General features: G+C 38.3%; 1 protein-coding gene across 3 annotated transcripts in view; it reads right to left on the bottom strand.

The window, feature by feature from the left end:
- Nucleotides 1-17,246, bottom strand: part of LOC109412976 (octopamine receptor Oamb-like) — an 841,374-nt gene extending 824,128 nt beyond the window's left edge. For all 3 annotated transcript variants that reach the window (XR_009995986.1, XM_029855986.2, XM_029855987.2), the window contains exon 1: nt 15,834-17,246. The gene's annotated coding sequence lies outside the window, so the exon portion shown is untranslated. The remainder of the gene's footprint in view (nt 1-15,833) is intronic.
- Nucleotides 17,247-19,973: the final 2,727 nt, after the last annotated feature.

The raw sequence follows: 19,973 nt of genomic DNA, 5'->3' as shown, positions 1-19,973 counted from the left end.
GGGAAGGGATTTTGCAGTCAATTTCCAAGGAACAGCAGGAAATTCAACTATATCAAATATGTTGGTAATTATGAGAATTCTACCCGACTAGAAAATTATATCAAGTTTGTATCATATTATGTTATGGTGTGATAATATTTCCCTATAAGTTATCATATTAAAACAAAAATGGCACTGGTCTAATCAAGGAAAAAACACCTTATAATATAATCATATCAAAATTGTAATAAAACATAGTATAAATTCTAGCTTCAAGTTTTTACGAGTATAAAATACCCTGATATTTATAACTTATGGTGATATAATTATTCTTTAAGGACAAGGGATTTTGAGTACATAGCTTTAACTTGACTCTTACTTCCACACAATAAACATTGAGTTACAAGAAGTCTAAAACTTTATAGCTAGCGCCACCTAGTGGTGAAATCACCAACTAATATTCTTGTCCTTCTGAACAACTTTGCCGAAGACGACACATTTCTATCTGCTTTGGTTTCCAAGATAGAGAAGTCTAATTTTTAAATAGCGCCACCTAGCGGTGAAATCACCAACTAATTGGTGATTCACCAGAATGTTCTTGTCCTGCTGAACAACTTTGTTGAAGACGACACATTTCTATCTGCTTTCGATCCCGAGATAGAGAAGCTAAACCTTTACTTGTTAACTAGCAACGCCCCCAGTTAATGAACGGTATTATGTCGATCGATCAGTGTTGTTATCTGCGGTCATAATTTCAAATAGTGATTGGCCACACATGATAGCCCTTGGTCAGTACTCAAACTATGCCGAACACGTGGAGAAGATAAGCTAGCATCTAGTATGTGTATTTCAATAGAAATTGGTAAGTGCTCTGATTTTTTTACGTCCAATTTGATTTACAAATGAAAAAGTTATACGAATTAACCGTCATCTTTAACTATAAAATTAAAGATTTAGTGCCGATGAACCGCTTGTTACTGGTGTAACTTACTTGTACAAATTGTATACATCTGTCATTTATCGATTATCTTAAATGCTTTCAGATGTGAACAAATTGATTCAATCATATGCTGCGATAATATGACGTCACACTCCCCCCTCAAAGCTTGTTAACGTTAGACATCCTACTAACACTAGCGTAAGGTGACTTCCTCCACACCTAACACAAATAACATTGCTCCACCACTTATTCTAATAAATCTCCGGTAATAACAGGTAATAACGCATTTAAAAGCTTATTAACTCCTAAACTACCAAGGGTCCAATAAAAGTCGGAAGTCCAACTTTGACAAGGCATTTCTCGGCCGTTTTTCAGCCGATTTCAAAACTTTTTTTTTGCGATGGAACCGGACAGGTTTCAAGATCATCGTCCATTTAAAAAAAACATAAAATAGATGCGTCTACCCAAAGTTATTAAGCAAAAGGCATTTCCTAGTTTTTTTAAGAGCGCTTTTTTGCGCACATTGATCAATAAAACAAAATACAGCTGGAGTGAACATGTTTATGCAAAATTAGTGATTTTTCAGTACACTGATATTTTACCTTACTCAAAAAACTGCTAAAATACCCTATTTTTCACATAAAATAAGCAATAAATCAAAATTCAAAGCGATAACATATAGTTTTTTTGGTCTTAAATTGTTCGTAGGATTGTACTCGACATTTTTGAGGAACAATAAAAATGTTCTAATTACACTCTTATTTTGTTTTACCAGGAAAACTACGAAAATTCCATACTTTTTACACAAAATAGTCAACAAAACTAAATTTAAAACGATAACATGTAGTTTTTAAGCCTTGAAATGTTCGTAGCAGTTTGGGGGACATACTTGAAAAATAATAGTGATGTGTTCACTACACTCAAATTTTGATTCACTAAAAATCAACGAAAGTATCACATTTTTCACGCAAAGTGGTTAACAAAAATGATGGCTTACAATGCAAAGTAGTATTTTACCTTTAAATTATTCGTGAAAGCGTACTGGACGTTCTTGATGAGTAATAGTGATGTTTTCATGACACACTTAATTTATTTTACTCGAAAAGCAACAAAAATATTATAATTTTCATACAAAACAGTCAATAAAACAAAATTCAAAGCCATAACATGTAGTTGTATGGCCTTAAATTTTCCATTACAATGTACTGGACCTGTTTTTGATAAAATGTTGATGTTTACATTACAGTAATATTTTGCTTTACAAAAAAAAATGTACGAAAATACCACAAAAAAGCGAATAAGCCAAAATTTAAGGTAATGATATGTAGTTATTCAACTTTGAATTTATCGTAGTAGTTTAGTGGGTTTATTTGAACAATCCTAGTGAATTTTTTATTACACTCATATTTTATTTCACTCGGAATACTAGGAAAATACCACATTTTTTCACACAAAGTAGTCACCAAATAAAAATATACGGCAATGAATTCTGGTTTTTTGGCATGAATTTTTTGTGAAATGATGAACGTTGAACAATACCGCCTTCATGACACTCTTAATTCATTTTACCAAACAAGTTTTTAAAATACCATAATTTTCTTCCAAAATAGTCAATAAAACAAAATTTAAAGCAATGACATGTAGTTGTTAGTCTTAAAATTTTCCGTTGGAATGTTTTGTTTTACTAAAAAATCACGAATGTGCCATCCTCATCAGTAGAGCCTTTTAACCACTGCGTCCATTATTTAGGAATATTGTGGTACGAATGTGCCGTATTTTTCACACAAAATAACCAATAACACAAAATTCAATACAAACACATGCAGATTTCTATTACTGACTTTTTTGTACCAGTTTCAGGTTATCTACTACCTGAAAAAAAAAATACAAGGCAAACCGAAAATTCACCAGGGATTTTTTTATTTGTTCTTATTAGAGTATTTGCGTCTCCTGAACATGCAGTAGAAATCACCAAAAAATATACGGAAATCCGGTGAAAATGAAAAAGAGTTACGAACTTAACTGGTGTCTTTATAAGAGAGATTTTCAGACTTCTTTCATTCCTGTTTCTTGGGATTCCTTTTCAAATTCCTCTCAGAGATTCTTTCGTATTCCTATCGACGTTTTTACCCTAGATTCAAACAGTTCTTTCCGGAAAAATTCCTGGAGAATATTCCAGGATTTCTGAAATCCAAATATTGTCTCCTGAAGGTTTTTATAAGAATCCTATAGATTTTCTTCCAGAGGTTTTCCCATATTTGCTCTCAGAGTCTCTCGTTGGATTTTTCCTCTTGCATTTTGCCCAAACAAATTTTCGTGGAAATTATTCTCTTTTCTCCGGGAATATACATCAGATGTTGTCGTAGAATTTCTCTTAGAGTTTCTCTCGGAATTTCTCTTGAAGGTTTTCCGCGATTTCTTCCGGTATTCCTCTTGGTACTTCTCCATGAGATTTTTCCGGGATTTCTAAGGTTTTTACAGAAACTATTGCTGGGATTTCAACTGAGGCTCCTCCCGGATTTTAAAGGAGTTTTTCACGAGTTTTCTGAAGGAATTGCTTCTGGGATTTCTCCCGAAGTTTTAAGCAATTTCAATGATTTTTTCTGGAGTTTCTCCCCGGATTTCTACAGAAGTTACATCCGGGATATTTTATAAAGGTTCTTGCGAGAGTTTGTTTTTAGGTTTCTCCTGAGATTACTCTCGGAGTTTGTTAGTGGATTCATTTGAACAACCTTAGTGATGTTTTTATTACACTCATATTTTATATCCCTCAAAATACTAGGAAAATACCACATTTTGCACACAAAGTAGTCATCAAATAAAAATTGGAGTCAATGCATTATAGTTTTTTTGCCATGAAATTATTTGTAAAAAAGTACTAGATTTGTTTGATAAACAATAGTGATCTTTCAATTACACTCGCTATCGTTGTTTTCTAAATTTGTTTATAAAAAATCAAAAACAACTCAAATAAAGAGAACTTACTATGCACAGCATATAGTCACATGTTGATGTACCGTAAAAAATATATTTTTACGCAGATAATTATTTTTGATAGTTAAAAGCACTGAGATTTTCACTCAGGTGGAGTACTGACTCAATTTGTTATTTATAATTTTATAAAATTCCTCATGTTTTTATACAATAAATTAACCTAACATGTTTCATACGACTTTTCCCATCATGCTGATGCTGAGCTTTACGAATGAGGAGTTTCACAAACAGACAAAAATATCACAAAATCAAATTTCTGTTACATATCGAATGAACAACCCAACAAACATTTTAGCTTTATAGGAAAGTAACAAACCACTCTTAAGCACACTTTAGTTTAAGAAACTGATATTCAGCTAGATACGTTTCTTGGGAATACACAACGACAGCAGAAGAGTTTGATGAACTATTCAAAAAAGCAAAAACTATATCTGGCACACAAAAATTTCATTCTTTTGTACCAATCGCTCATAATAAAATCATGGCCAAAACATATTCCAACTCCACTGACGAACCAAAGGTTTTCAAATTGTTCGATTAAATTAATAAAAAATATATGAATATTCAACTAGAAATAAGAACAAAGTGAAATGCCACATAAAATTAAAGAAAAAAAAATACAAATAAATATCAAAAAAAAAGTTTTTTTTAATATGCGTTTATCCGAAATCCCCACAATGAAATTATGCGCTTACCATTGAGCGTCAACAAAATTCAGTTCGATCATCCAAAATTCGTATTAAAAAAAACCTGCTTTTTTGCAATATAAATATAATCTTTATATTGATTAACTGTTTATCACTTCCGACAATTCTACAACAGTCCACAATATATCACATATATATTATAATTTTGAGTTACATTAATATAAAAGTTAGAGAAAATATACGCCCTTTTCAAATGCTAGTCCAGATAAATGTTAGATTTTTCAAAGTTGATACATCCTTAAAGTTTCATTGGTTGACGAGAGGCTTCTGAGGCTATATATGGCTATGTTGGAACGAAACACACTGAAAAATATTCACTCAATGTAGACACAAAAAAAAGTTTTTGTTAGAAAAACTTTTTTCTTTAAATATGTCACAGCAACATTGTTCGGAGAAAATGTAGGTAATTAAAATACCTTTCTCCAGGAAAAAAAATCATCGATTTAAAAACATAGGGTTTTTTCAATATCGATTTTATTTTTAAAACCTTTTTTTTTCAGTGTAAAAAGTAGTTTTATATTTTTTTGATATTGTACTAAAAAATTTCATGGAATTTCACGATACTCTGCAGTACAACACTTTTTTGTAGCTCTTGTCATTTTTGAGTTACATCGATTTAAAAAAATCAATGAAAAAAAAATAGGCCCTCTTCAAAAGTTACTCTTGAAAAATTTCGAAAAACAAAGTATGCAAATTTGCTTAGAAACATGTATTGTTTGTGTCCACCAAGTTTCATTCGATTCTGAGAGGGTGCTGCCAACCGTTGGTCGAGTTGGCGCGAAATTCGTAGTTGGCTTCCCTAATTACTGCTCATTTATGTTTTTTTTTTATTTCGGGGATACCTCGCCTAAACCGTAAATTAAATGTATGATGCATTGAAAGCTAGAAAATATGAAGAATTTAAGCCTAACTTCTAACCCCCTCACATGTTACATACGGTGTTTGGTGAAGTCAGGCTTCAATTATATATAATTTTTGAGGGTCCATTATACGTATGATCGAAACAGCCATGTAGCGTATTTGACAACTAGTAGCTAAATAGGGTATGTGTTCCATCATTAATCTCATGCTCCCATATTCATCCTATTCGAAAACAAGCGATTACGGCACCGATTGATTCCGTTCTTTTTGTTTTCATGGGTGCTCACTTCTAACAACAAAAAATACAAAAATGAGAAACAAAACAAACAGCGCTTATATTCTTTGTTTTTCGTAGGATGAAAATGGGAGCCACATGCTTAAGAAGGGAACCAATACCCTATAAACCAACAAACAGCGTTGTTCGCTCATCGGTTAAGTGAAAGTCCACGTTAAGAAAAAAAAGTAGGGATGGGAGCATCTATATATATAAAAATGAATTTCCGTCTGTCTGTCTGTCTGTCTGTCTGTCTGTCTGTCTGTCTGTCTGTCTGACCGCTATGCATTCGGAAACTACTGAACCAATCGGCGTGAAACTTTGTATGTGGGTACTTTTGGGGCCGGGGGAGGTTCTTAGCATAGTGTGAGACTCCTCCGGTCGCCGGAAAGGGGAACTCCCAAAGAAATGAACCGGAAATGAGCTGAGAGAGAAGTTCAACATGGTCGCAAACAAAACCAATCTAGAGTGCGGTGCTCCAGTGAGCTCAACAATCGTCAAATTTGAATTTTCAAAACAATGTTTGCCCACGCGTAGGATCATAGACATTAACTTTTGGCACCGGAACCTCTCGGCTCGGTTTCAGAGGCAAAACGGCCCAATTCCCCAGGCTGATGATCTAAGCCAGCGGCAGCTTCTGGGGTGTGCTCTCACGGCCTCTTCTGGAACCGGATCTTAGGGCGAACAGAATGCAGGAACCTTACTAATGGCAATACTCACGGTAAAACAGTTTATTGCAGACCCGTATGCACATCGAGCCGAACGCGTGACTGACGATGCTGAAGGGTGGAGCGGTGGCGCAACGACGGAGTGGCGGCTACTGCAGTGGGGCGCGGCCAACACTTTGGCCCGAGTAGACGATGGCTTCGGCCCGAGGGTCAGGCCTATCTGGTGGAAATCTGGACACGTGAATTTCCCGTGATTTGGTTCAAAATGGTCGGTTTTTGACTGTCGGGTGCGAAACGGGCGGCCGAGATAATGATGGCTTGGGCCTGAGGATGGGTACCCGGGGTGGCCGGGAGGTGGAGGTCAGGCCCACCTGGTGCATATCCGGACACGACGGCCGGGAGTTGGCGGGGCTTCGGTCACGTGGCTTTGGCTTCGTTGAACGAGGTGGCCGCGGTGGAGATGAGGACCAGCCGGGAGATGGCCGGGGAAGACTACTTGCCCGAACCTTTATCCCCCGCTAAGGTACGCTCATTCTCTCGGGCAACCTTTTCCGCCTACACCTATTTGCAGTTCAGTGCAGTCAGCCACCCATCGCACTCGGGCGGTGTATTCCCATACTCAGGCGCATCACCGCCCAAGGGGCGGATGGTGACAGGCCGAAGAGCACTCTTGGAAGCGGCCATTGTAGATTTGTAAAACAATGTATAGATTTAGCGATCATTGATGAAAATATGACGGTAATTCCTTATTCGCGAGATATGCTGATTTTTTTAAAAGAGTTTTTTTTTTTAGAAATTCCTCAAACATTATGTGGTGATGTTGGTTGGTATGTTGGTATAATAAAAAAAATATCATTTTAAGAAACGATATTTATCAAAGCTGATAATGATATTGATATATATATATATATTTTTGTAGGTACAAAACCATTTTTGTTTCTCGAAAATTTAAGTGGAAATATTCATGCCACTGACCGTTTCTTCTTAAGACTGCGATGAACAGCCTGAAAAATGTTTTCAGAGCGAAAACACTGTGTAATACAGCTCATGTAAACCTGCAATTTGATTATTTCTTAAAATATTTACAAAATCATCAGTTTTACAGTAAGTTTGAGCTTATTTTTGTTCAAACAGTCAAATTTTAGCGTTAGCAATAGCTGCTTATTCAAGGCGCCACTAAAATTCAAATTTTCTCCCATTTCCGTCATTTACCGATCATTTCTACAGCCCTGTTACATAATACGTAGCGACAAAACAGTTACAGCGGTACTTGACCCCTTCACTTCTGTGATATTTTCTTACTGTTTTTACACAAGAAACGTAAAGGGGGTCCGATACTCAACATAAAATACAAAACAAAAAACAAAAAAACTGTAGGTAACTCAACGAACGGTTATAAATCAGTAAAAAAACAAAGGGAACTAAATTTGGCATATGGAGGTTTTTGAAGGTTGAAAATGTCAGTAATATTGTGAGTTCCCTTTCATCTACGAAAAGGGAAAAGACCATTAGGCCGAACGTCATGTAGCCGAATGAACAACATCGCGAATGGACACTAGGCATCATGGCCATTGAACCAAAATGCCATCAGGCAGAATGATCATCATTCCTGCATTGTCACAAGCTGCTGGTCTAGCCAACCAAAGGCAGCTTACGGGGTGGGCTCGCAAGGCTTTTTTTGACGCCCAGGTCCCAGGGCGTTTTCTGGATGCTGGAGCTTTCGGATGTGGGAATCGTAAAAAATAGGAAATTCATAACTTCCTTCGGTTTATTCATGCGTTTCTGGCGGTGTACAGGTAGATGGCCTGCCGGGCGACTGCACGTGTCGATAACAATTGGTCGCTCCCTGGATCGGTGAATGGGTGGTGGGGGGAGGCGGTGTCGGGTTTGATTGGTGGTAGCTGGTGACACTCTTGATCGCTGGACGACGGGACAGAGGTCTTGGGTCCGAAACCGCTTGCTCAGGCAGCGATTGCACGGGTTTCTACGGGCTCTCGGTCACGGATCCCCGGCGGCATCCTAATAGTACCGAACAGGCGTCGCAATTGCTGTATAGGCCGATTCCTCTGCTGATATTGGCCAGGCAGAACATTAGGTGATCTAGGGATACCACCACACATTTTTTGGGGAATTGTCCTTAAGTGGGGATTTAGACATCTTTAGAGGTTCCTTCAGTGATTGTTCCAGTGTTGTTTTTGCGGTTTCCTTCGAGCGCTTAACCAGAGATCATTTATAGTATTTCTGCAGGTATTCCTTCAGAGATGTCTTCCAGAATTTCACTAGAGATTGCTCCAATTAATTTGATTGATTAATTTGTCTTTATTAAAGAGACTTTCAGCCCTTGGCTGGTTCGTCTCTCGCTCCAATTAATCCATCTGAAATTCCCAGTATTTCTACAGCAATGTAGCAGAAATTCTTTCAGAACGTTTTTCTAGCGATTATTCAAAAATTATCCAGAAAAATAATTAAACATTTCGTTCAAAAAAAAAACCATTATTGCAGGAATTCTTCAGATTTTTTTATCCAGTGATTCCTACAGAATCTTCCAGGAATTCACTAAGAAAACTCTCCTGTGATTTCCTAAGGAATTCCTCATGGGGTTTCTTCAGAAATTCACCCGGAAATTCCTTCTGTGATTTTTTCTGGAACAGCTTTTGGGATTATTTTAAAAATAACTCCAAGCACTCTTCTTGGGATTCTTCCAGAAATTCCTTCAGGAGTTGTTTCAGGATTGCTCTGAGAATTCCCTCAGGGATTCTTCTAAAAAACCCTACAGGGATTCGTCCAGGAATTCCACTATAAAGTCCGCTAGAGATTCCTCTAGAAATTCCACCAGGTATTCCTCTAGATATACCTCGAGCAATTCCTCTAGAGATTCCACCAGGGATTAATCCAGGAACTTCTCCAGGAATTCTTTCAGGCATTTATTCAAGAATTCCTCCAGTGATTCTTCAATAAAATCCACCAGAAATTTCTCTAAGGATTACTCTAGAGATTCCTCCAGAAGTTTCTTAGAAGATAGCTCAAGGAATTCCTCTAGAGATTTCTCCAGAAATTCTCTCAGGTATGTCTACTGGAATGCCTTCAGGAGCTCCTCCAGGCATTCCTTCAGGAGTTCCTCTAGGGATTGCTCTTGGAATTCCGCCACGAATTCTTTTAGGAATTCCTACAGGAATTCTTTAAGAAATACCACCAGGTATTCATCCAGGGATTTCTATAGGGATTCCTCCAGGGATTCATCCAGGCATTTCTTCAGGATTTAATTCTGGGACACCTCCAGGTATACCTTTGATAATTCCACCAGGAATTACCCCAGAAATTCCTGCAGATATTAACTCAGGCATTCCTGCAGAATTTACTTCAGGAATTCTAAATTTCATCCAGGCATTTCCTCCAGAATTGCCGTTAATAATACCTTCAGGAATTACCCCAAGAATTGATCCAGGAATTGATCCAAAAAATACTCAGCAATTCCTTTTTGAAATTGTTTCAAGAATTTCTTCAGTAATTCCTCCAAAAGTTCTTCCAGGGATTCCTCCGGGAATTCTTTCAGGCTTTCCTTGAGGATTTTTTCAAGAAATTTCTCCTCCAGGTATTCCTCCAAGGATTCCTCCAGAGATATCTCCAGAAATTGGTTCGAGGGATCCCTCCAGGAATCCCACCAGAATTTCCTCCAGGAATTCCTTCAGGAACTGGTCCAAATATTTACCAGAAATTCCTTTAGGAATTCCTCTAAAGATTCTTCCAGAGATTCTTCCAGGAATTCCTTCGATGATTCCTCCAATAATTCATCCAGATATTCCTCCAAGATTTTTTCCAGGAATTCCTCCAGAAATTCCTCTGGAAATTCCTAATGGAATTTCTGCAGTGATTCCTCCACCTATTTTCAAATAATGCCTCATGAAATTTCTGTAGAAATTCAATAGGGGATTCCTCGAGGAATTTCCCCAGAAACTCTTTAAAGGATTCCTCCAGGAATTCTACCTAAATGTTTTCCGGCGATTCTTCAAGAAAATCCTCGAGAAATTCCTACAGGAGTTCTTCTGAAAATTTCTCAAGGAATTTCTCTATAAATTCCTCCAGGAATTCGCACAGGCATGTGTCTAGGCATTCCTTCAAGAGCTTCTGTAGGAATCCTCTAGGGATCGCTCCTGAATCCCTCCAGGAATTCTTTTAGGAATACCTCTAGGCATTCCTTCGGGAGTTCCCCCAGGGATTTTCATAGGGATTCCTCTAGGCATTTCTTTAGGATTTGATTCTGGGACTCTTCCAGGAATACATTTAAGAATTCCACCAGGAATTACCCCAGGAACTCCTGCGGAAATTACCTCAGGAATTCTTGCAGAAATTAATGCAATATACTCCAGGAAATCATCCTTCCGGAGTTTATACTCACATTATTCCAAGAATCCAGGGGTTCCTTCAGGGATTCCTCCAGCTATTTCTCCAGAAATTGGTTCAAGGGATTCCTTCAGTAATTTCACCAGGATTCACCAGTAATTTACCAGCGATTCTTCGAGAAATTTACCTGGAACATCTTCAGGGATTCCACTAAAGATTCTTCCGGAACAGAAGATATTAAAAACCATCAGAACTAAACCAATTTAAAGTGTCGTAGTGAAAGATCCACAATTAAAATGGGGCAATACAAAGTTTGCCGGGTCAGCTAGTAATCTATAAAAATGCAGTGGCATACGTGGGACCGCGCATAACTTGCGAACGGAAGGACTGATTTTTGTCGTCTTGGTTTTGTTCTGTTAGTTTTCACCCAAGGAAGGTTTATGAGGCAAAAAAAAGGAAAAATAGAGAGTTTTTGAAAATCGATCTTCCAGACATTTTGACCGGGGACTTGGTCTTGACTAGAAACTTGAAACGTCAAAAAACGCAGTAGGCAAGACAAAGTTTGCCGGGTACAGCTAGTAAACTATAAAATTTTCATAAACAAATCAAAAAGTGCATAAATAAATCAAAACTTCCCATAAATAATTGAATTGCGAGCAATAAAAAATGTCGGAATTTCCACAAATAAATCAACAATTGCAATAAAAAAACTATATTTTTTCCAACAAAAAAGTTCAAATTTTCCATAAATAAATTGATTTTTCCATAAATAATTTAAGATTCCCAATTGAAAAACATCAAAAAAGCAATTGAAAATTTAGCAATAAATACGAAATAAAGAGCAAAGTAAAAGTAGCGGCCGAGCCATGTGGCGAAGCCGCATAGAGGATTGAGGAACAGAGGCGGCAGAAGGCCGCCGAAGTTTCCGAAAGCCGATGCGCCGTAACTGCGTCGATTCGGTTTTAGGCAATCCACAGATCAAGAATTTGCCCGGTATAATGCGAACAGAGATGCTATCCTTTTTTAAAGTCCGACGAGCGTTAGCGAGTCCGGACAGCAAGCGATTGTCTGTTAAAATGCACAATAGTTTCAGTTTTTCTATCATAGTTCTATGATGTAGTATGCTCGAAATTTTTTGTTGGAAAAAATATAGTTTTTTATTGCAATTGTTGATTTATTTGTGGAAATTCTGACATTTTTTATTGCTCGAAAATCAATTATTTATGGAAAGTTTTGATTTATTTATGCGCTATTTGAATTGTTTATGGAACTTTTATAGTTTATTATTGCTTCCACTCCTATTTATTTATTGGCAATTTTCGAGTTATTTATGGAAAATTTTTAATTTATTATGGGACGATTAATTGGCTGCCCGTAATGACCGATCATCACCGACGTTACGCAATAGCAACGATGGAAGCTGGTTGGGTTTTTTGACCCCATTCTCGGCACTACAGATAAACCAAATTGTGCATTACCCAAATTCACAACGAAACGACCGTTTACGTCCAGAATTAGATACTTTATAATAAATAAATAAACTTGTAGTTAACGTTAACAGTGATTGTTGTGAAGATTTTCTGCCGGAATGTTATTTTTGAACGAGTTTACTGCACCTAGTCCAGCGCCAATTCCCGACACAATACCCAACTTCCAGTAAAGTGCACTCGCTGCTTGTAATAGTTCTCGCATTTAGTATCATACATGCGTATCTACAATGATCGATTTCTCTTCATCGATTTTCTCTTCGGAGAATTTCGGGCAATACGACCAATATTCAGTTGATCTCACGATTTTTTTTCTGAAAAGGACGACTAGGAATAGCATCTAAAACAACAAAAACAACCGGAAATGTTTGGCCAGCCAAGTTATTAACCAAAGAGAAAATCGATCATTGCAGATACGCCCGTATGATTCAGAGTGAACGTATATTTCATTGACTGTAGATCCCGTTGCGGAAATATTGCGGTTGCGGTTGCTTGACGAAATGTGGGACATCCTGCGAGAAAAAAAATCAAGTCAAATAAGTTGTTGCCTAGGCAACGAACTTCAGTTCCCTGAATCGAAAACAAAATAACAAGTTCCTTTATAAGGGACTGCCTCAGGAACGAATTAAATCCGTTGTGTTAGGCGAAAAAACAATGAAGTTCACCTCAAAGGTGGACTGACTCAGGAATGGTTTAAATTCATTGAGTTAGGCGACAACATTTACAAGTTCAAGTTCCTTTGCAAGGGACTGCCTCAGGAATGGATTCCATCCGTTGAGTTAGGCGAAACAATTTTCAAGTCCACCTAAAAGGTAAACTGCCTCAGGAGCGGATTCAATCCGTTGAGCCAGGCGAAATATATTAAAGTTCAACTCAAAAGTGGACTGCCTCAGGAACGGATTCAACCCGTTCAGTTAGGCGACATCATTACCAAGTTCAGCCCTAGAGGTGAACTGCCGCAGGAACGGCTTCTGTCCGTTGAGTTAGGCGACAAAATTACAAAGTTTGCCTCAAAGGTAGACTGCCTCAGGAACGGAGTTTTCCGTTGAGTAAGGTGAATCTCGAGACGAGATAGATCTGCTACGTTTTGCTTTTCGGGCATATGCTCATTTCTAAATTCGAACGGTTGTAGCGTTGTAGTCTACGCACCCATCTCTCGATGTGACTGAGAGGAAGTGACATCGGCTTAAAGATTACGGCTAACGGACGATAGTCGGTTTCGAATTCAAAGTCTTTCCCTTGCTAAAACGCATATACATCAAAAATTTGAGGCTTCACGTTTCTTATTAACGCCAAACTTATAATGGTGTTCTTAAAGAAAAGGAAATGTGATAGTTTAGCACATCAATAAGTAGGCCGAGCTATTGGAATTACTATTATTAGTCGAGACGTTCACTGGATAAGTACCACAGGTTCAATTCCCGATTGTTTGATAAAGGAAATTTCCTTGATATGCTTGGGCACAGAGTATCTACGTGCCTGCCACGCCACACGATATACACATGCAAAATGGCCATTGTCAGAAGAAGCTCACAGTTGATAACTGTGGAAGTGCTTAAAGAACATAGAGTTGAGAAGCAAGCTTTGTCCAATTTGTGGGGTTTTAGTCACCGTTGAGATTTATGTTTCGAAATTGTTAATTTTTTTCGGTGAAAAAAGACTTTCCAAATCGTTTTGGCATTTTGACCTACTTCATTCAGCCATCATCAGATACAAAACGTTCATTCATCACGACTGTGGTTGAAATACCACAAAATTAACATTTCGAAACATAAGCTTTGTCCGAGCTGGGACGATACGCCACGAAGAAGAGAGGATTATGACAATGGCCATTTCTTCAACCTTATCAGAAACATAAAACTACAGACCATTGTTTACAATTTGCCTAGTTGATAAGCGTCCCCAATCCTGAAACGACTGGTTCGATTCCTATTGAGATATTTTCTCGACTTCCTGGGCATAGAATATCATTATACTTGTTACAAAATATGCAAACTCATACGCAAAACATGTAGAAAACACCATTTTCATGTAATTTTCGATAACTTTGCTTTAAATGTAAAAGAAAAGTTAATTCATAAAAAAGCTCTGAGCAGCTAGTAAGGGGTCCAATACTAGTACTCAAACACAACATCTTGCCCGTTCTTCAAAAATGAAACAAATGAGACGTTAGCAACTACTTATCGTGGCATAGCAGCTCTATGTGCTATTGTCAAGTTATTTGAGAAAATTGTATATGATTTTTAATTGTGTTGTGGGATGCGGTTCGTGGGTCGAGTATTACCTGTGGTCTTGTTCCAAAATCCTACGCTGTGTTCCACTTGAAGAAATCACTTTTCTTTCTCACCAAAATCCAATCCTTTTCCACACAGTCCTTTCAAGCCCTTCTTAATCACTTTCACTAATCCTTGATCCTTTTCTATAGTCCTTTTCTTCCAATAATAACTTGCACTTGTGTCTTCTAATCAAAACCACTTTATTCCGTCCAATTAAACAACGACCTTTTATTCTTCATCCAAAACTACGCGCGCGTATGCTTTGCCGTCTTTATTAGTTGGCTATCGGTTGGCTACTAACTACTGTCCAGTCCATGTACATTCTGACCGTTTTCGTCTCACTTCGTGTGTTTTGTATGTATTGTTCGTGTAATGGTTACAATAGTATATGGAGTTCATGTTATTTAGTGTACTTGTGGTTATGTATATAACAGTAACGTTAGGGTAGTACAATTTCTAAACTTTTGCATGCTTAGTTTAAGTAGGATTTCATATTAGAATATTAACAAATTACTAACAACTAACAAATTGCATACATGTAATATACATACTGCCCATGATCGCATATCAGTCCCATATTTGCTGGGTTTCCTGCTCATATGGGACAGTTATGCGATCATAGGCAGCATAATAATACAGATATTTTCCATTATGATAATCCATCAATTTAAGTTGCAATAGTTGATGTTGATAAGTTGATTTCCATTCGATCAATCAATCTCAGATTTCTCAAATCATTTCATAGTAGACATTTATGCCTTTAAAATGCTATAATACCAAACCAATAATTACAGTCCACCGTGGAAGCTTAGAAACGATTCATAGTTCCATGTGGCGCCCTTTGCGGTCCCGAACGGCCACCAATTAGAAACAATAAATTCGAGCAAAATACTATATAATCAACTTCGTTGTTCCGTCTTCTCTATTTTCCATCCGTCACACACTGACGATTAGTCCAAATTTGTCCCATCCGAGATAATCTCACTCATTCGACGACGAGGGTTGAGTGACATCATACTCGTCACATTGATTGTCTCCAAGCCCAACCCTACTTCAAATTTGATCCCATTTTCCGTTCGAAAGGTGAACTCCCATTTCCTAAAAAGATTGGCGCCCAATAATCTCCGCACCTTGTAATTATACCGAGTAGAAACCCGAGATACAGAACAAATGCATTTAAATATGATCGCGATCGCCGTCCCTGTCGTCGTCGCCGACGACACTCTACAGAGAGATCAACGCTGCGCGGCGACGAACAATGGTTCGCGATCTAATGGTTATAGAGTTGAAGTAGAATAGACAATACCTTTCATGGTCGATGACGACTACTACGACGGCCTCCCGGTCCTCGCTCGTTGATCTGCTTTCAACTTCAACAACAACAACAACAGTCTCCAATTTCAAACTTGACGATTTACATCAACCCACGCCTGCTGCGATATTCATAACAATTATTTTCGGACGTCGCCGCAACGCCATTGATTGGCTGAAACGAGTTTTCCCCTTTGGTTAAACAAACAAACGAAGAACTTCTTCTAAATCGAGCGGGATGCACTTTTCTTCCTCGGATAACAACCACCGGGTAAACTTTATAGCCACAACACTTTTCTTCCGCAATTCACCCCAGGAATCTTATCAGCTTTCGTCTAAATACTTTTATTTCTTTTCTCAGTGCAGACAGGCACACACGTATAGAAGTCGAACTCAGCAGCGTCGGAACCTGCTTCGAAGACGATTCACTATCCCACCAGAGGAGCACTACTGAGATGCAGCTTTTGAAAGGCTTCTGAGCTTCTGGTTTCCTCTTCTTTTCCGCCTGGCTTCCTTCCGTTTCAGGCGCTAAACTTCTTCCACAAGCTGTAAACCAGCATCATCACAATCACTGCGAAGCTGCCAACTAGAGAGTAACAACAGCAGCCAACCCAGCTCACTAGCAAACGGCAGTAACAACCGACTTATAGACAGAGACGAGACACACTATCAGGTTTCCTCACCGGTTTCTCGTCGAAAATCCATTTCACGCTTATTTTAGCACTTTGGTTTCATGTGCACTTTGTCATTAACTAGTCGTCAGCCCACTGACTGAGCAGAGCACGTAGACAAAGTGAGATTACATTACACCTCTGTACATCAGCATTATCTGCAGTAGGCTCTGATTGATGGGCGCATCGCAGCAGGCCGCAGGCCTGAATTCTGTCTGGAGCCTGGATTTCCTTGCGAAGCAATATCTCAAGGCACACTGCGACGACCTTCCCCAACCGCTCCCATCGAATTCACTCGAAAATCCACCAGTTCCGTCGGGGAACCACTTCGCACACTGAAGAACTCCGCGCTCGCTATACGCTTCAAAGAAATCGCTGGGCGGACACGGCGAAACCGGAAGCAAGTGTACAACACGCTTTCCTTCCCCAGGACGGCCCCGCGCACTGCTACAGTAGTGTCTTTAGCACACCACAAACTCTGACGGTAATGACGGTGCTGATGATGATGATGATGATTGAAGAAGCATCATCCCCCAGCTGGGAGAAGGACTCTGCAGACTCTACACCCTGATGCACACTGATAACAGTCCTCTCTTGTTCCGCGTCTCGGCGACCGGATTTACAACTTTACAACCAGACGGCACGAGCGACAAACGGCAACTGGCCAGTTCGATGGGCTACATGCTGCTGCTGCTGCTCTAGCTAGGCAGGCTTCCGTTCGTTCGTTCGTTCCGCGCCGTTCGTGCGATTCCGAGTGAAGGCGTGCATCCTCACCGCACCACCGGATGGAATCGATTCGAGCAGTTCAGTCAAGCTGTGGTGTCGTGGTCGCTGACGTGCGGGAGATTCGACCTTGCTCCACGCTGGTTTCGCTTCGCGCGCGCGTTTGGTTCGCTCTTTTGCTCGCGCCTTCTCTTCTCTTCTCTCTGGTTCAAATTTCGCGCCATCCACGCTAAGAAACTTTAACACTTTGAGTGTTGCTAGCCGGATAAAAACTAACCATAGGGTGTTTGATGAAAACCATTCCTGCACCATACAGTGTACCAGCTACAATAATGTATATTGTAATTAAATGGTTCGCTAAAAGCTTCGCACATCGTAGCTACTAAACATTTACATTCGATTTTTATGTAACAATATATTAAATATACTGTTTTTCTTACGTTTGAACCATTCACTTTTCCAAAACATTATTTTTCCGTGGGTTTTAAATTATTTATTCAGTTTTAGATTTTTTTCGTGCTTTGTTTTGTTGATGTTTGTAACTTTTTTGATGCAAAGGAAAGGAAAGAAAAAAGTGGATAAGTTAAAACATCATTTTAAAGTCAATAAAATGTTTAAATAAGTAGTAAACCAGATGTCGTAAGAACTGCAGATCCAAGACATATGGCGGGCTAGGTATGTAGAGTGCGATGAGAGGAATATGATTGACGAACTTTATCTTTGATGTAGAGCCGTCTTTAACATATGGACTGGACTGAACACTGAAAGAAATTCTAATATATAGGTTTGACGCGAATGACCGGCGAGGTTAAAGCGTCTTTAATAAAAAAAAAATATATATATATATATAGGTTCGTCTGTGGGTTCGCTTTTTAACCTAACTTATACTTGAATCGAACTTGTCAGTTTTCTCATGAGTTGTTATGTATTTCCCCGTGTATTTCAAACTTTAGTCAAACTGGAGCCTCAATATTGCAATAACTGTTAAGCACGCTGTAATGATACTTATGTACCTCGTCACCCACTTCATGCAACTACATTAGTGGTCTAATAATACTTAGCGTGCTCGGCATAGTTCCATCATGCCGCTCAAAGTGTTGCCATAAATAATGCTTAGTTTGTGAAACCCGGTTATCTGGCTGGTGGGGCATGGGAGCCTAAGCTTCAACTGTTAATGTAATCAGAGACTACTCAGACTTGGACGTGGGCGATCCAATATATGAAGGGTTATCCAAAACGCTCTGGAGAATTCCCAAAGTGCATTCTCATAATGATAGTAAGTCTCAGATGCCATTAACAGGAGGAAAATGACAAGATAATATAACATTATATGGTTTATGTAATGTAAAACAATACAACATAACAAAAGAGAACCATTCCAAAATCATTTAATTAAATGTATAACCAGTAGTGAAATTACAATTAAAAACAATATATGTACGGTACATTTTATTGTTTGAAACCATACGTATGCCATACAATGTACGGTATATTAAAACCCACGTATCAGTATTTAGAACAATTCATTTACCATATAATGTATGGTTTTGCAAAAATATATATATGGAGAAAAATATTTTTTTATATTGTTACGATACTTAACAACCCGTTTAGTGTATTGTAAAAATTTTATTTACAATTTACTGTATGGAGTCTACATTACATTTTATTGTTTTTGTATTTTTATTTTTACCGTGGTGTCTATTGTAAAAATATGGTTTTAAATAGTACTGTTACAATACAACGTTCGGTTTTTCTACTGTATTTTTTATTCGGGTAGCTACGAAATAGAGATGAGCAAAAGTGGGATGAAAATTGAAATCGATCATGTGGGTTTTGCCCTTGCAATACCATCTAGGAGTCATTGAGGCCAAAGAGTAAGAACGTCTACTCGGTTTTGTTTGTCAGAAAAGAGAATGAATTTATTTGAAGGTAATCAAGCAATGGCTATGATTCCAAAGTTACTGCGCTTTGATTTTGTATGGGATTTTGACGTTGCTTGGCCATGTTGTTTACGAAATTTCAGCAAAAGTGAAAGAGAAGGAGAGGAGGAAGGCACTACAAGTCTCTGACGATTCGTGGTCTCTATGTATACGATTTCACCAGCTTTTCATGGGTGGTCAGGGATTCTCCCGAGATTCCTAAAGAGGTTTCGTCTGGAATACCTTTAAGGACAAACGTCTTGAAATCCCGCTCCAACAGTGCATCAGAACTTCAAACGCACAACTCTCAAGAAGCAAGCTTCAAACAACAGTGCGTTTTATTATCCTGTTCTTGCTCACTTGTAATTAGCTTAAAATAAGAAGCTCAGGTGTGTTGGTTTTGTTTACGAAGAGATTTGTGCCATCGAAATCGTGAGTAGGTGCCAAAGTCGGCCATTGTGACGGCCATTTTGGGATTCTAACAAGTCTGTCCTTAAGAGCTCTAACCAGAATTCCTCCAGGAAGTAATCCCGGTATTCTTCCAAAGATTTATTCAGTAGTGGAAATAGTTAATTATTGCAATCAAAGTTATTAAAATAATTGAATAAGAAAAGTGACTACAGCGTCATTGGAGTTCTAGTGTACAGTGTATCAAACAATTGTCCGTACAGTAATTTTTTGGTCATAATTTTTTTTCATTAAATGTTTATAACTTTTTTATACGTCAATCAAAAACGCTGAAATTTTGACCAATTGTAACCCATGCATTAAAGCTCCATTGGTAAAATTTTGAGCGAGATCGAATAAGTTTTATGAAAG

The sequence above is a fragment of the Aedes albopictus genome, chromosome 1, assembly GCF_035046485.1.
Source record: "Aedes albopictus strain Foshan chromosome 1, AalbF5, whole genome shotgun sequence".
In the NCBI taxonomy this organism is placed as follows: Eukaryota; Metazoa; Arthropoda; class Insecta; order Diptera; family Culicidae; genus Aedes; species Aedes albopictus.
Note: the sequence above shows the minus strand (reverse complement) of the source record. Positions and strands in the feature narration are given on the sequence as shown.